Consider the following 12500-nt stretch of genomic DNA (forward strand, 5'->3'; position numbering starts at 1 on the left):
ATTGATTTGTGCTTAACGAAGACATCGCATATACGATTATTTAATAATGTGGATTATAAATGGATACACTTAAGCGATCACGCCATACTATCATTAGAAATGGGGGAACAGGAAGAGAAAAGGGGAGGGGGGACATGGCACTTAAATGCACATCTCTTGTACGATGTGAATTATAATAGAGCCATTAGGCAACTAATTTTGAGCGTAAGCTCACAACCGGGTTTTGAAAAGAATATAATACAAGGCTGGGAGGACTTGAAGACAAAAATAAAAGGGAAATCCATACAATATGCGAAAAGGTTTCGGGCGAGACAACAGAAGAAAGAAAGAATGCTAAGAGCAGAAATCGAAAAGGTTGAGAGACAGAAAGGCTCGGAGGGGAATAAGTTAATAAGATTGCATACCGAGTTAAAAGAGTTGGAGAGGTTGAAATGCGAAGGGGCTATATTAAGGAGCAAAGCGCAGTATGCGGTGGAAGGAGAAAAAAATACCGGCTTCTTCCTGAACTTGGAAAAAAGAAGGCAAAACAAATGCTACATAGCGGAAGTGATGAATGAAAAGGGAGAGACAACAGCTGACTTTGTAGAGATCTTAGAGACAGTCCAGAATTATTATACCCATCTTTTTGAAACAGAGGGGACAGATGATGGGATAACAGAGGAGATCCTGGCAAAATGTGAGATGAAGTTAGCTGAAGAAGACACACTCATGTGCGACCAGGAGATGAAGGAAGAGGATATTGATTTGGCAATAAAACAATTAGTACTAAATAAAAGTCCAGGTAGTGATGGACTAACAGCGAATTTTTATAAACAATTTAGTGATATATTGAAACCAATATTGTTAAATTTATACAGAACAATAGAATTAACACAATCCGTGCCGGCATCTATGGCAAGAGGGATCATAACGATCATATATAAGAAAGGGGATAAACGAAATCTAGCCAATTATAGGCCTATAACACTACTAAACACGGATTACAAAATATTGATGAAAGTACTAGCAAACAGAATAAAACAGGTCGTGCACACTATCGTAGAGCCCTCTCAGGCTTATAGTGTGCCGGGAAGGGAAGTTTCAGATATTTTGAATACTGTCAGAGACACAGTAGAATTTTTGAAAACTACCAGCAAAGAGGGCATTCTGGTCTCACTGGACTTCAACAAAGCCTTTGATAGAGTCGAACACAAATTTATGTTCAAAGTTTTGGAGAGGGTGGGATTTGGAGCGCGTTTTCTCGGGTGGATTAGGTTAATGTACGCCAACGCCACTGGCAGTGTGAAGTGTAACGGGGTGGTTACCGATCCTTTTCCGCTTCGAAGGTCGGTGAGACAGGGATGTCCACTGTCCTCAATTTTGTATACAATAATCGTGGAAACACTGGGTGTCCTTATTAAACAAGATTCAGAAATAAAAGGTATAGAATTACCTGGAGGGGAGATGTGCACCATACAACAGTTTGCTGATGATACCACGCTACTGATTAAAGACATAAATAGTGTACATAGAATAATAAACTTGGTAGAACGATATGGTAGAGCCTCAGGAGCTAAAATAAATCCAGATAAATCAGAAATCATGTTCATCAATATGAAGGGACCGCCGCAAAATGAATTACCGGTACAATTACAAGCAGAACATATCAAAATATTGGGTACATACATTGGGGTAAACAGTGAAACGGCCAGGGACATGACATGGACTAGTATAATTAAAAGGATAGAAGCAATTTTGTGCTATTGGCGAATGAGGAACCTGAAACTCAATGGGAAGGTGGTGGTATTAAATAGCTTGGTAATGTCTAAAATATATTATGCACTCACGGTGATAGATCTACCCTTATGGGCACTAAACAAACTAAATGAGATTATGACAGTTTTCTTGTGGGGGACAACGGTGGGGAAAATCGCAAGAAAAACATTAATAGGGAAATATGAAGAGGGAGGGCTAAAATTACTAGACATAGAAAGTAAGAAAAATGCTTTCAGGATTAAATTGGTCAGAAAATATCTGTACGATGACACGGCTTACGGCTGGAAGGGTCTTATGCGGTTTTTTTTAAATCGAGTGCTCGGAATAGGAGATTTTGTCCTGCTTATGAAACCGAAGAGGCCGATGACAGCGGGAGTCCCATTATTTTATAGGGAGGTCCTCGAAGCACAAGCTGGCTTCCTGGAGCATATAGAATATGAGGCGAATTCTATAAGCCTAATAAGAGAACTGCCGATATTTTTAAATAAATATATAAAGAAAGAAAATAAAATGTTCTATAATAACAAAATGATAAGAGCTGGACTAGTACAGCTGAAAGATATAATGTATGAATTTGTGCCCGGTTTTTTGCCGACGCAGGCCGTGGTGGATAGTATAAGGGAAGTTGATTATAATTCAACATACACGGTCATAGATAATTATTATAAGACTATTCAGAGAAGTATCCCACAACAATGGAGAAGGCTGATAGAAACAGGTACAGCTAGAGATAGGACAAGCAAACTCCCAGAGCTGGGAATTAAGCGAGAGGGGGAAAACAAGAGCTTCAGTCTGATCTCCTGCAAGGAAATCTACGAGCGTTTTTTAGTGAACGTCACGAAATCACCGGCCTCCTTGTCGTATTGGAGCAAGGTCTTTCCACAGAAAGAGGGGTGGAAAATATGGGAGAAATGGAAAGTACAGGGTAACAGCATCGAGGCTGAGGACAATGATTTCAAAATAAGACACAATAAAATTTTTACTAATGTGGTTTTACATCAACTGGATAAAGCTGTAGACAGAGATTGTGATGTTTGTGGCTTATTGCCGGAAACGCTGATGCATATGTTTGATATTTGTCCTGAGTTATCTGGCTTTTTTGGGTTATTGAAGAAATGTCTAATAGAAAAATTGGGAATGGTGTGGGACGGAAGGGATTCATGGGAGTTTTTTCTTTTATTTGGAAACTGGCAATACAGTAAAATTAGAAACGAAATGCTGTGCAGATTTATGTTGAGCCATGCACGATGGGCAATAAGGGCACGAAGAAACAAGGCACATTACGAACGAAGGGTTATTGCAATATGGCCGATTTTTCAAAACATAGTAAAGGAACAGATTCGATACAGGTTGATACATGGGGTAGACCATTTTGAACGACTGTATGTGAAGGATGCCACTCTCCTATCCCTTGATAAAGAAAAGAGGATTGTGTGGAATTGGTAGCTCTTTTTGGACTGTGTAGTTGGGAAATTGTGTGTTTAAAAAAAAAAAAAAAGAAAAAAAAAAAAAAAAAAAAAAAAAAAAAAAAAATTTGGCTACTTCATCTTTTGAAAATTGTGCACAGTGATCATATAGTTGGAATGATTTTTCACCCTGTGGGATGGCTGAACGAATGATGCTGGGTTTTGAAATGCCACGATGTGCAAATCAGGTTTGTTTTTGTAATTCGAGTGCTGATGTTGTTTTTCTTTTCTTTTGAAAAAAGGACCTGAGTGTAAATGTCACAGAGAGAGGAAAATGTGTTGGAAATGGATACTGTAAACAAAAATATATTTTTTTTGTAAATATATTTTCATAATAAAAGACAAAAAAAAAAAAAAAAAGATGCGCCCGATCTCGTCTGATCTCGGAAGCTAAGCTGGGTTGGGCCTGGTTAGTACTTGGATGGGAGACCGCCTGGGAATACCAGGTGCTGTAAGCTTTTTCAACCAGCAGAGAGCGCTCTCGCTGAATCTACCCACACATATTTCAACGTGGTAACAGCGACAGCTCACGTCCTAAAGTGTTTTGCACATGGTTAAGGCACTTTAACTCCAACAAATAAGCGCTTCTAAATTATTATCACCAACAAATCAATGACTTGTATTATATACTTATCTTCAACTCCATATCAGAGGTATTTCAAGCTGCAGCTTCTGCTTACGGCCATACCAGCCTGGATGCGCCCGATCTCGTCTGATCTGGGAAGCTAAGCAGGGTTGGGCCTGGTTAGTACTTGGATGGGAGACCGCCTGGGAATACCAGGTGCTGTAAGCTTTTTCAACCAGCAGAGAGCGCTCACGCTTAATCTACCCACACATATTTCAACGTGGTAACAGCGACAGCTCACGTCCTAAAGTGTTTTGCACATGGTTAAGGCACTTTAACTCCAACAAATAAGCGCTTCTAAATTATTATCACCAACAAATCAATGACTTGTATTATATACTTATCTTCAACTCCATATATGAAGTATTTCAAGCTGCAGCTTCTGCTTACGGCCATACCAGCCTGGATGCGCCCGATCTCGTCTGATCTCGGAAGCTAAGCAGGGTCGGGCCTGGTTAGTACTTGGATGGGAGACCGCCTGGGAATACCAGGTGCTGTAAGCTTTTTCAACCAGCAGAGAACGCTCTCGCTTAATCTACCCACACATATTTCAACGTGGTAAGAGTGACAGCTCACGTCCTAAAGTGTTTTGCACATGGTTAAGGCACTTTAACTCCAACAAATAAAACCAACAAATCAATGACTTATATTCTATGACTTATCTTCAACTCCATATCAGAGGTATTTCAAGCTGCAGCTTCTGCTTACGGCCATACCAGCCTGGATGCGCCCGATCTCGTCTGATCTCGGAAGCTAAGCAGGGTAGGGCCTTGTTAGTACTTGGATGGGAGACTGCCTGGGAATACCAGGTGCTGTAAGCTTTTTCAACCAGCAGAGAGCGCTCTCGCTGAATCTACCCACACATATTTCAACGTGGTAACAGCGACAGCTCACGTCCTAAAGTGTTTTGCACATGGTTAAGGCACTTTAACTCCAACAAATAAGTGCTTCTAAATTATTACCACCAACAAATCAATGACTTATATTATATGACTCGTCTTCAACTCCATATAAGAGGTATTTCAAGCTGCAGCTTCAGCTAACGGCCATACCAGCCTGGATGCGCCCGATCTCGTCTGATCTCGGAAGCTAAGCAGGGTCGGGCCTGGTTAGTACTTGGATGGGAGACCGCCTGGGAATACCAGGTGCTGTAAGCTTTTTCAACCAGCAGAGAGCCCTCTCGCTTAATCTACCCACACATATTTCAACGTGGTAAGAGCGACAGCTCACGTCCTAAAGTGTTTTGCACATGGTTAAGGCACTTTAACTCCAACAAATAAGCGCTTCTAAATTATTATCACCAACAAATCAATGACTTGTATTATATACTTATCTTCAACTCCATATAAGAAGTATTTCAAGCTGCAGCTTCAGCATACGGCCATACCAGCCTGGATGCGCCCGGTCTCGTCTGATCTCGGAAGCTAAGCAGGGTCGGGCCTGGTTAGTACTTGGATGGGAGACCGCCTGGGAATACCAGGTGCTGTAAGCTTTTTCAACCAGCAGAGAGCGCTCTCGCTTAATCTACCCACACATATTTCAACGTGGTAACAGCGACAGCTCACGTCCTAAAGTGTTTTTCACATGGTTAAGGCACTTTAACTCCAACAAATATGCGCTTCTAAATTATTATCACCAACAAATCAATGACTTATATTATATGACTTATCTTCAACTCCATATAAGAGGTATTTCAAGCTGCAACTTCAGCTTACGGCCATACCAGCCTGGATGCGCCCGATCTCATCTGATCTCGGAAGCTAAGCAGGGTCGGGCCTGGTTAGTACTTGGATGGGAGACCGCCTGGGAATACCAGGTGCTGTAAGCTTTTTCAACCAGCAGAGAGCGCTCTCGCTTAATCTACCCACACATATTTCAACGTGGTAACAGCGACAGCTCACGTCCTAAAGTGTTTTGCACATGGTTAAGGCACTTTAACTCCGACAAATAAAACCGACAAATAAAACCAACAAATCGATGACTTATATTCTATGACTTATCTTCAACTCCATATAAGAGGTATTTCAAGCTGCAGTTTCTGCTTACGGCCATACCAGCCTGGATGCGCCCGATCTCGTCTGATCTCGGAAGCTAAGCAGGGTCGGGCCTGGTTAGTACTTGGATGGGAGACCGCCTGGGAATACCAGGTGCTGTAAGCTTTTTCAACCAGCAGAGAGCGCTCTCGCTTAATCTACCCACACAAATTTCAACGTGGTAACAGCGACAGCTCACGTCCTAAAGTGTTTTGCACATGGTTAAGGCACTTTAACTCCAACAAATAAGCGCTTCTAAATTATTATCACCAACAAATCAATGACTCATATTATATGACTTATCTTCAACTCCATATAAGAGGTATTTCAAGCTGCAGCTTCAGCTTCAGCTTACGGCCATACCAGCCTGGATGCGCCCGATCTCGTCTGATCTCGGAAGCTAAGCAGGGTCGGGCCTGGTAAGTACTTGGATGGGAGACAGCCTGGGAATACCAGGTGCTGTAAGCTTTTTCAACCAGCAGAGAACGGTCTCGCTTAATCTAGCCACACATATTTCAACGTGGTAAGAGCGACAGCTCACGTCCTAAAGTCTTTTGCACATGGTTAAGGCACTTTAACTCCAACAAATAAAACCAACAAATCAATGACTTATATTCTATGACTTATCTTCAACTCCATATCAGAGGTATTTCAAGCTGCAGCTTCTGCTTACGCCCATACCAGCCTGGATGCGCCCGATCTCATCTGATCTCGGAAGCTAAGCAGGGTCGGGCCTGGTTAGTACTTGGATGGGAGACCGCCTGGGAATACCAGGTGCTGTAAGCATTTTCAACCTGCAGAGAGCGCTCTCGCTTAATCTACCCACACATATTTCAACGTGGTAACAGCGACAGCTCACGTCCTAAAGTGTTTTGCACATGGTTAAGGCACTTTAACTCCAACAAATAAGTGCTTCTAAATTATTATCACCAACAAATCAATGACTTATATTATATGACTTATCTTCAACTCCATATAAGAGGTATTTCAAGCTGCAGCTTCAGCTTCAGCTTACGGCCATACCAGCCTGGATGCGCCCGATCTAGTCTGATCTCGGAAGCTAAGCAGGGTAGGGCCTGGTTAGTACTTGGATGGGAGACCGCCTGGGAATACCAGGTGCTGTAAGCTTTTTCAACCAGCAGAGAGCGCTCTCGCTTAATCTACCCACACATATTTCAACGTGGTAACAGCGACAGCTCATGTCCTAAAGTGTTTTGCACATGGTTAAGGCACTTTAACTCCAACAAATAAAACCAACAAATAAAACCAACAAATCAATGACTTATATTCTATGACTTATCTTCAACTCCATATAAGAGGTATTTCAAGCTGCAGCTTCTGCTTACGGCCATACCAGCCTGGATGCACCCGATCTCGTCTGATCTCGGAAGCTAAGCAGGGTCGGGCCTGGTTAGTACTTGGATGGGAGACCGCCTGGGAATACCAGGTGCTGTAAGCTTTTTCAACCAGCAGAGAGCGCTCTCGCTTAATCTACCCACACATATTTCAACGTGGTAACAGCGACAGATCATGTCCTAAAGTGTTTTGCACATGGTTAAGGCACTTTAACTCCAACAAATAAGTGCTTCTAAATTATTATCACCAACAAATCAATGACTTATATTCTATGACTTATCTTCAACTCCATATAAGAGGTATTTCAAGCTGCAACTTCAGCTTACGGCCATACCAGCCTGGATGCGCCCGATCTCATCTGATCTCGGAAGCTAAGCAGGGTCGGGCCTGGTTAGTACTTGGATGGGAGACCGCCTGGGAATACCAGGTGCTGTAAGCTTTTTCAACCAGCAGAGAGCGCTCTCGCTTAATCTACCCACACATATTTCAACGTGGTAACAGCGACAGCTCACGTCCTAAAGTGTTTTGCACATGGTTAAGGCACTTTAACTCCAACAAATAAGCGCTTCTAAATTATTATCACCAACAAATCAATGACTTGTATTATATACTTATCTTCAACTCCATATAAGAAGTATTTCAAGCTGCAGCTTCAGCTTCAGCTTACGGCCATACCAGCCTGGATGCGCCCGATCTCGTCTGATCTCGGAAGCTAAGCAGGGTCGGGCCTGGTTAGTACTTGAATGGGAGACCGCCTGGGAATACCAGGTGCTGTAAGCTTTTTCAACCAGCAGAGAGCGCTCTCGCTTAATCTACCCACACATATTTCAACGTGGTAAGAGCGACAGCTCACGTCCTAAAGTGTTTTGCACATGGTTAAGGCACTTTAACTCCAACAAATAAAACCAACAAATCAATGACTTATATTCTATGACTTATCTTCAACTCCATATAAGAGGTATTTCAAGCTGCAGCTTCTGCTTACGGCCATACCAGCCTGGATGCGCCCGATCTCGTCTGATCTCGGAAGCTAAGCAGGGTCGGGCCTGGTTAGTACTTCGATGGGAGACCGCCTGGGAATACCAGGTGCTGTAAGCTTTTTCAACCAGCAGAGAGCGCTCTCGCTTAATCTACCCACACATATTTCAACGTGGTAAGAGCGACAGCTCACGTCCAAAAGTGTTTTTCACATGGTTAAGGCACTTTAACTCCAACAAATAAGCGCTTCTAAATTATTATCACCAACAAATCAATGACTTATATTAAATGACTTATCTTCAACTCCATATAAGAAGTATTTCAAGCTGCAGCTTCTGCTTACAGCCATACCAGCCTGGATGCGCCCGATCTCGTCTGATCTCGGAAGCTAAGCAGGGTCGGGCCTGGTTAGTACTTGGATGGGAGACCGCCTGGGAATACCAGGTGCTGTAAGCTTTTTCAACCAGCAGAGAGCGCTCTCGCTTAATCTACCCACACATATTTCAACGTGGTAAGAGCGACAGCTCACGTCCTAAAGTGTTTTGCACATGGTTAAGGCACTTTAACTCCAACAAATAAAACCAACAAATCAATGACTTATATTCTATGACTTATCTTCAACTCCATATCAGAGGTATTTCAAGCTGCAGCTTCTGCTTACGGCCATACCAGCCTGGATGCGCCCGATCTCGTCTGATCTCGGAAGCTAAGCAGGGTCAGGCCTTGTTAGTACTTGGATGGGAGACCGCCTGGGAATACCAGGTGCTGTAAGCTTTTTCAACCAGCAGAGAGCGCTCACGCTTAATCTACCCACACATATTTCAACGTGGTAACAGCGACAGCTCACGTCCTAAAGTGTTTTGCACATGGTTAAGGCACTTTAACTCCAACAAATAAAACCAACAAATCAATGACTTATATTCTATGACTTATCTTCAACTCCATATAAGAGGTATTTCAAGCTGCAGCTTCTGCTTACGGCCATACCAGCCTGGATGCGCCCGATCTCGTCTGATCTCGGAAGCTAAGCAGGGTCGGGCCTGGTTAGTACTTGGATGGGAGACCGCCTGGGAATACCAGGTGCTGTAAGCATTTTCAACCAGCAGAGAGCGCTCTCGCTTAATCTACCCACACAAATTTCAACGTGGTAACAGCGACAGCTCATGTCCTAAAGTGTTTTGCACATGGTTAAGGCACTTTAACTCCAACAAATAAGCGCTTCTAAATTCTTATCACCAAGAAATCAATGACTTATATTCTATGACTTATCTTCAACTCCATATAAAAGGTATTTCAAGCAGCAGATTCTGCTTACGGCCATACCAGCCTGGATGCGCCCGATCTCGTCTGATCTCGGAAGCTAAGCAGGGTCGGGCCTGGTTAGTACTTGGATGGGAGACCGCCTGGGAATACCAGGTGCTGTAAGCTTTTTCAACCAGCAGAGAACGCTCTCGCTTAATCTACCCACACATATTTCAACGTGGTAACAGCGACAGCTCACGTCCTAAAGTGTTTTGCACATGGTTAAGGCACTTTAATTCCAAACAAATAAAACCAACAAATAAATGACTTATATTCTATGACTTATCTTCAACTCCATATAAGAGGTATTTCAAGCTGCTGCTTCTGCTTACGGCCATACCAGCCTGGATGCGCCCGATCTCGTCTGATCTCGGAAGCTAAGCAGGGTCGGGCCTGGTTAGTACTTGGATGGGAGACCGCCTGGGAATACCAGGTGCTGTAAGTATTTTCAACCAGCAGAGATCGCTCTCGCTTAATCTACCCACACATATTTCAACGTGGTAACAGCGACAGCTCACGTCCAAAAGTGTTTTTCACATGGTTAAGGCACTTTAACTCCAACAAATAAACGCTTCTAAATTATTATCACCAACAAATCAATGACTTATATTATATGACTTATCTTCAACTCCATATAAGAGGTATTTCAAGCACTAGCTTCTGCTTACGGCCATACCAGCCTGGATGCGCCCGATCTCATCTGATCTCGGAAGCTAAGCAGGGTCGGGCCTGGTTAGTACTTGGATGGGAGACCGCCTGGGAATACCAGGTGCTGTAAGCATTTTCAACCAGCAGAGAGCGCTCTCGCTTAATCTACCCACACATATTTCAACGTGGTAACAGCAACAGCTCACGTCCTAAAGTGTTTTGCACATGGTTAAGGCACTTTAACTCCAACAAATAAAACCAACAAATCAATGACTTATATTCTATGACTTATCTTCAACTCCATATAAGAGGTATTTCAAGCTGCAGCTTCTGCTTACGGCCATACCAGCCTGGATGCACCCGATCTCGTCTGATCTCGGAAGCTAAGCAGGGTCGGGCCTGGTTAGTACTTGGATGGGAGACCGCCTGGGAATACCAGGTGCTGTAAGCTTTTTCAACCAGCAGAGAGCGCTCTCGCTTAATCTACCCACAAATATTTCAACGTGGTAACAGCGACAGCTCATGTCCTAAAGTGTTTTTCACATGGTTAAGGCACTTTAACTCCAACAAATAAGTGCTTCTAAATTATTATCACCAACAAATCAATGACTTATATTATATGACTTATCTTCAACTCCATATAAGAGGTATTTCAAGCAGCAGCTTCTGCTTACGGCCATACCAGCCTGGATGCGCCCGATCTCGTCTGATCTCGGAAGCTAAGCAGGGTCGGGCCTGGTTAGTACTTGGATGGGAGACCGCCTGGGAATACCAGGTGCTGTAAGCTTTTTCAACCAGCAGAGAGCGCTCTCGCTTAATCTACCCACACATATTTCAACGTGGTAACAGCGACAGCTCACGTCCTAAAGTGTTTTGCACATGGTTAAGGCACTTTAACTCCAACAAATAAGCGCATCTAAATTATTATCACCAACAAATCAATAACTTATATTATATGACTTATCTTCAACTCCATATAAGAAGTATTTCAAGCTGCAGCTTCAGCTTACGGCCATACCAGCCTGGATGCGCCCGATCTCGTCTGATCTCGGAAGCTAAGCAGGGTCGGGCCTGGTTAGTACTTGGTTGGGAGACCGCCTGGGAATACCAGGTGCTGTAAGCTTTTTCAACCAGCAGAGAGCGCTCTCGCTTAATCTACCCACACATATTTCAACGTGGTAAGAGCGACAGCTCACGTCCTAAAGTGTTTTGCACATGGTTAAGGCACTTTAACTCCAACAAATAAAACCAACAAATCAATGACTTATATTCTATGACTTATCTTCAACTCCATATAAGAGGTATTTCAAGCTGCAGCTTCTGCTTACGGCCATACCAGCCTGGATGCGCCCGATCTCGTCTGATCTCGGAAGCTAAGCAGGGTCGGGCCTGGTTAGTACTTGGATGGGAGACCGCCTGGGAATACCTGGTGCTGTAAGCATTTTCAACCAGCAGAGAGCACTCTCGCTTAATCTACCCACACATATTTCAACGTGGTAACAGCGACAGCTCACGTCCAAAAGTGTTTTTCACATGGTTAAGGCACTTTAACTACAATAAGCGCTTCTAAATTATTATCACCAACAAATCAATGACTTATATTATATGACTTATCTTCAACTCCATATAAGAGGTATTTCAAGCAGCAGCTTCTGCTTACGGCCATACCAGCCTGGATGCGCCCGATCTCGTCTGATCTCGGAAGCTAAGCAGGGTCGGGCCTGGTTAGTACTTGGATGGGAGACAGCCTGGGAATACCAGGTGCTGTAAGCTTTTTCAACCAGCAGAGAGTGCTCTCGCTTAATCTACCCACACATATTTCAACGTGGTAACAGCGACAGCTCACGTCCTAAAGTTTTTTGCACATGGTTAAGGCACTTTAACTCCAACAAATAAGCGCTTCTAAATTATTATCACCAACAAATCAATGACTAGTATTATATGACTTATCTTCAACTCCATATAAGAAGTATTTCAAGCTGCAGCTTCAGCTTACGGCCATACCAGCCTGGATGCGCCTGATCTCGTCTGATCTCGGAAGCTAAGCTGGGTCGGGCCTGGTTAGTACTTGGATGGCAGACTGCCTGGGAATACCAGTTGCTGTAAGCTTTTTCAACCAGCAGAGAACGCTCTCGCTTAATCTACCCACACATATTTCAACGTGGTAACAGCGACAGCTCACGTCCTAAAGTGTTTTGCACATGGTTAAGGCACCTTAACTCCAACAAATAAAACCAACAGATCAATGACTTATATTCTATGACTTATCTTCAACTCCATATAAGAGGTATTTCAAGCTGCAGCTTCTGCTTACGGCCATACTGGCCTGGATGCGCC

General features: G+C 43.3%; 26 non-coding genes and 1 pseudogene across 26 annotated transcripts in view; all 27 read left to right on the forward strand.

Annotated features, from left to right (window-relative positions):
• Nucleotides 1-3895: 3895 nt before the first annotated feature.
• On the forward strand, nt 3896-4014 carry LOC133430468 (5S ribosomal RNA). The gene has a single exon (XR_009774932.1). It is a non-coding gene; the product is annotated as a 5S ribosomal RNA (ribosomal RNA).
• A 216-nt stretch (nt 4015-4230) lies between these two features.
• Nucleotides 4231-4349, forward strand: LOC133430846 (5S ribosomal RNA). Its single transcript, XR_009775255.1, has one exon. It is a non-coding gene; the product is annotated as a 5S ribosomal RNA (ribosomal RNA).
• Nucleotides 4350-4548: 199 nt separating this feature from the next.
• Nucleotides 4549-4667, forward strand: LOC133430570 (5S ribosomal RNA). The gene has a single exon (XR_009775029.1). It is a non-coding gene; the product is annotated as a 5S ribosomal RNA (ribosomal RNA).
• A 217-nt stretch (nt 4668-4884) lies between these two features.
• Nucleotides 4885-5003, forward strand: LOC133430983 (5S ribosomal RNA). The gene has a single exon (XR_009775385.1). It is a non-coding gene; the product is annotated as a 5S ribosomal RNA (ribosomal RNA).
• A 216-nt stretch (nt 5004-5219) lies between these two features.
• On the forward strand, nt 5220-5338 carry LOC133431263 (5S ribosomal RNA). The gene has a single exon (XR_009775651.1). It is a non-coding gene; the product is annotated as a 5S ribosomal RNA (ribosomal RNA).
• A 217-nt stretch (nt 5339-5555) lies between these two features.
• Nucleotides 5556-5674, forward strand: LOC133430972 (5S ribosomal RNA). The gene has a single exon (XR_009775374.1). It is a non-coding gene; the product is annotated as a 5S ribosomal RNA (ribosomal RNA).
• A 212-nt stretch (nt 5675-5886) lies between these two features.
• LOC133430847 (5S ribosomal RNA) lies at nt 5887-6005 on the forward strand. The gene has a single exon (XR_009775256.1). It is a non-coding gene; the product is annotated as a 5S ribosomal RNA (ribosomal RNA).
• A 223-nt stretch (nt 6006-6228) lies between these two features.
• On the forward strand, nt 6229-6347 carry LOC133430576 (5S ribosomal RNA). The gene has a single exon (XR_009775035.1). It is a non-coding gene; the product is annotated as a 5S ribosomal RNA (ribosomal RNA).
• Nucleotides 6348-6546: 199 nt separating this feature from the next.
• LOC133431134 (5S ribosomal RNA) lies at nt 6547-6665 on the forward strand. Its single transcript, XR_009775529.1, has one exon. It is a non-coding gene; the product is annotated as a 5S ribosomal RNA (ribosomal RNA).
• Nucleotides 6666-6888: 223 nt separating this feature from the next.
• On the forward strand, nt 6889-7007 carry LOC133431106 (5S ribosomal RNA). Its single transcript, XR_009775503.1, has one exon. It is a non-coding gene; the product is annotated as a 5S ribosomal RNA (ribosomal RNA).
• Nucleotides 7008-7219: 212 nt separating this feature from the next.
• Nucleotides 7220-7338, forward strand: LOC133430798 (5S ribosomal RNA). The gene has a single exon (XR_009775208.1). It is a non-coding gene; the product is annotated as a 5S ribosomal RNA (ribosomal RNA).
• A 217-nt stretch (nt 7339-7555) lies between these two features.
• LOC133430984 (5S ribosomal RNA) lies at nt 7556-7674 on the forward strand. The gene has a single exon (XR_009775386.1). It is a non-coding gene; the product is annotated as a 5S ribosomal RNA (ribosomal RNA).
• A 222-nt stretch (nt 7675-7896) lies between these two features.
• Nucleotides 7897-8015, forward strand: LOC133430942 (5S ribosomal RNA). The gene has a single exon (XR_009775346.1). It is a non-coding gene; the product is annotated as a 5S ribosomal RNA (ribosomal RNA).
• Nucleotides 8016-8214: 199 nt separating this feature from the next.
• LOC133430912 (5S ribosomal RNA) lies at nt 8215-8333 on the forward strand. Its single transcript, XR_009775317.1, has one exon. It is a non-coding gene; the product is annotated as a 5S ribosomal RNA (ribosomal RNA).
• Nucleotides 8334-8550: 217 nt separating this feature from the next.
• LOC133430865 (5S ribosomal RNA) lies at nt 8551-8669 on the forward strand. Its single transcript, XR_009775273.1, has one exon. It is a non-coding gene; the product is annotated as a 5S ribosomal RNA (ribosomal RNA).
• Nucleotides 8670-8868: 199 nt separating this feature from the next.
• Nucleotides 8869-8987, forward strand: LOC133430648 (5S ribosomal RNA). Its single transcript, XR_009775103.1, has one exon. It is a non-coding gene; the product is annotated as a 5S ribosomal RNA (ribosomal RNA).
• A 199-nt stretch (nt 8988-9186) lies between these two features.
• On the forward strand, nt 9187-9305 carry LOC133430893 (5S ribosomal RNA). The gene has a single exon (XR_009775299.1). It is a non-coding gene; the product is annotated as a 5S ribosomal RNA (ribosomal RNA).
• A 217-nt stretch (nt 9306-9522) lies between these two features.
• Nucleotides 9523-9641, forward strand: LOC133430848 (5S ribosomal RNA). Its single transcript, XR_009775257.1, has one exon. It is a non-coding gene; the product is annotated as a 5S ribosomal RNA (ribosomal RNA).
• Nucleotides 9642-9841: 200 nt separating this feature from the next.
• LOC133431003 (5S ribosomal RNA) lies at nt 9842-9960 on the forward strand. Its single transcript, XR_009775404.1, has one exon. It is a non-coding gene; the product is annotated as a 5S ribosomal RNA (ribosomal RNA).
• Nucleotides 9961-10177: 217 nt separating this feature from the next.
• Nucleotides 10178-10296, forward strand: LOC133431182 (5S ribosomal RNA). Its single transcript, XR_009775576.1, has one exon. It is a non-coding gene; the product is annotated as a 5S ribosomal RNA (ribosomal RNA).
• Nucleotides 10297-10495: 199 nt separating this feature from the next.
• On the forward strand, nt 10496-10614 carry LOC133430809 (5S ribosomal RNA). The gene has a single exon (XR_009775219.1). It is a non-coding gene; the product is annotated as a 5S ribosomal RNA (ribosomal RNA).
• A 217-nt stretch (nt 10615-10831) lies between these two features.
• Nucleotides 10832-10950, forward strand: LOC133430849 (5S ribosomal RNA). The gene has a single exon (XR_009775258.1). It is a non-coding gene; the product is annotated as a 5S ribosomal RNA (ribosomal RNA).
• Nucleotides 10951-11167: 217 nt separating this feature from the next.
• LOC133430926 (5S ribosomal RNA) lies at nt 11168-11286 on the forward strand. The gene has a single exon (XR_009775331.1). It is a non-coding gene; the product is annotated as a 5S ribosomal RNA (ribosomal RNA).
• Nucleotides 11287-11485: 199 nt separating this feature from the next.
• LOC133430904 (5S ribosomal RNA) lies at nt 11486-11604 on the forward strand. Its single transcript, XR_009775310.1, has one exon. It is a non-coding gene; the product is annotated as a 5S ribosomal RNA (ribosomal RNA).
• A 213-nt stretch (nt 11605-11817) lies between these two features.
• Nucleotides 11818-11936, forward strand: LOC133430486 (5S ribosomal RNA). The gene has a single exon (XR_009774950.1). It is a non-coding gene; the product is annotated as a 5S ribosomal RNA (ribosomal RNA).
• A 217-nt stretch (nt 11937-12153) lies between these two features.
• On the forward strand, nt 12154-12272 carry LOC133430756 (5S ribosomal RNA; annotated as a pseudogene).
• A 199-nt stretch (nt 12273-12471) lies between these two features.
• LOC133430541 (5S ribosomal RNA) overlaps nt 12472-12500 on the forward strand; it is a 119-nt gene continuing 90 nt past the window's right edge. Inside the window, exon 1 of the ribosomal RNA XR_009775003.1 lies at nt 12472-12500. This exon is cut by the window's right edge and continues 90 nt beyond it. This is a non-coding gene — a ribosomal RNA (5S ribosomal RNA).

The sequence above is a fragment of the Cololabis saira genome, unplaced genomic scaffold (genome assembly GCF_033807715.1).
Source record: "Cololabis saira isolate AMF1-May2022 unplaced genomic scaffold, fColSai1.1 scf039, whole genome shotgun sequence".
Lineage (NCBI taxonomy): Eukaryota > Metazoa > Chordata > Actinopteri > Beloniformes > Belonidae > Cololabis > Cololabis saira.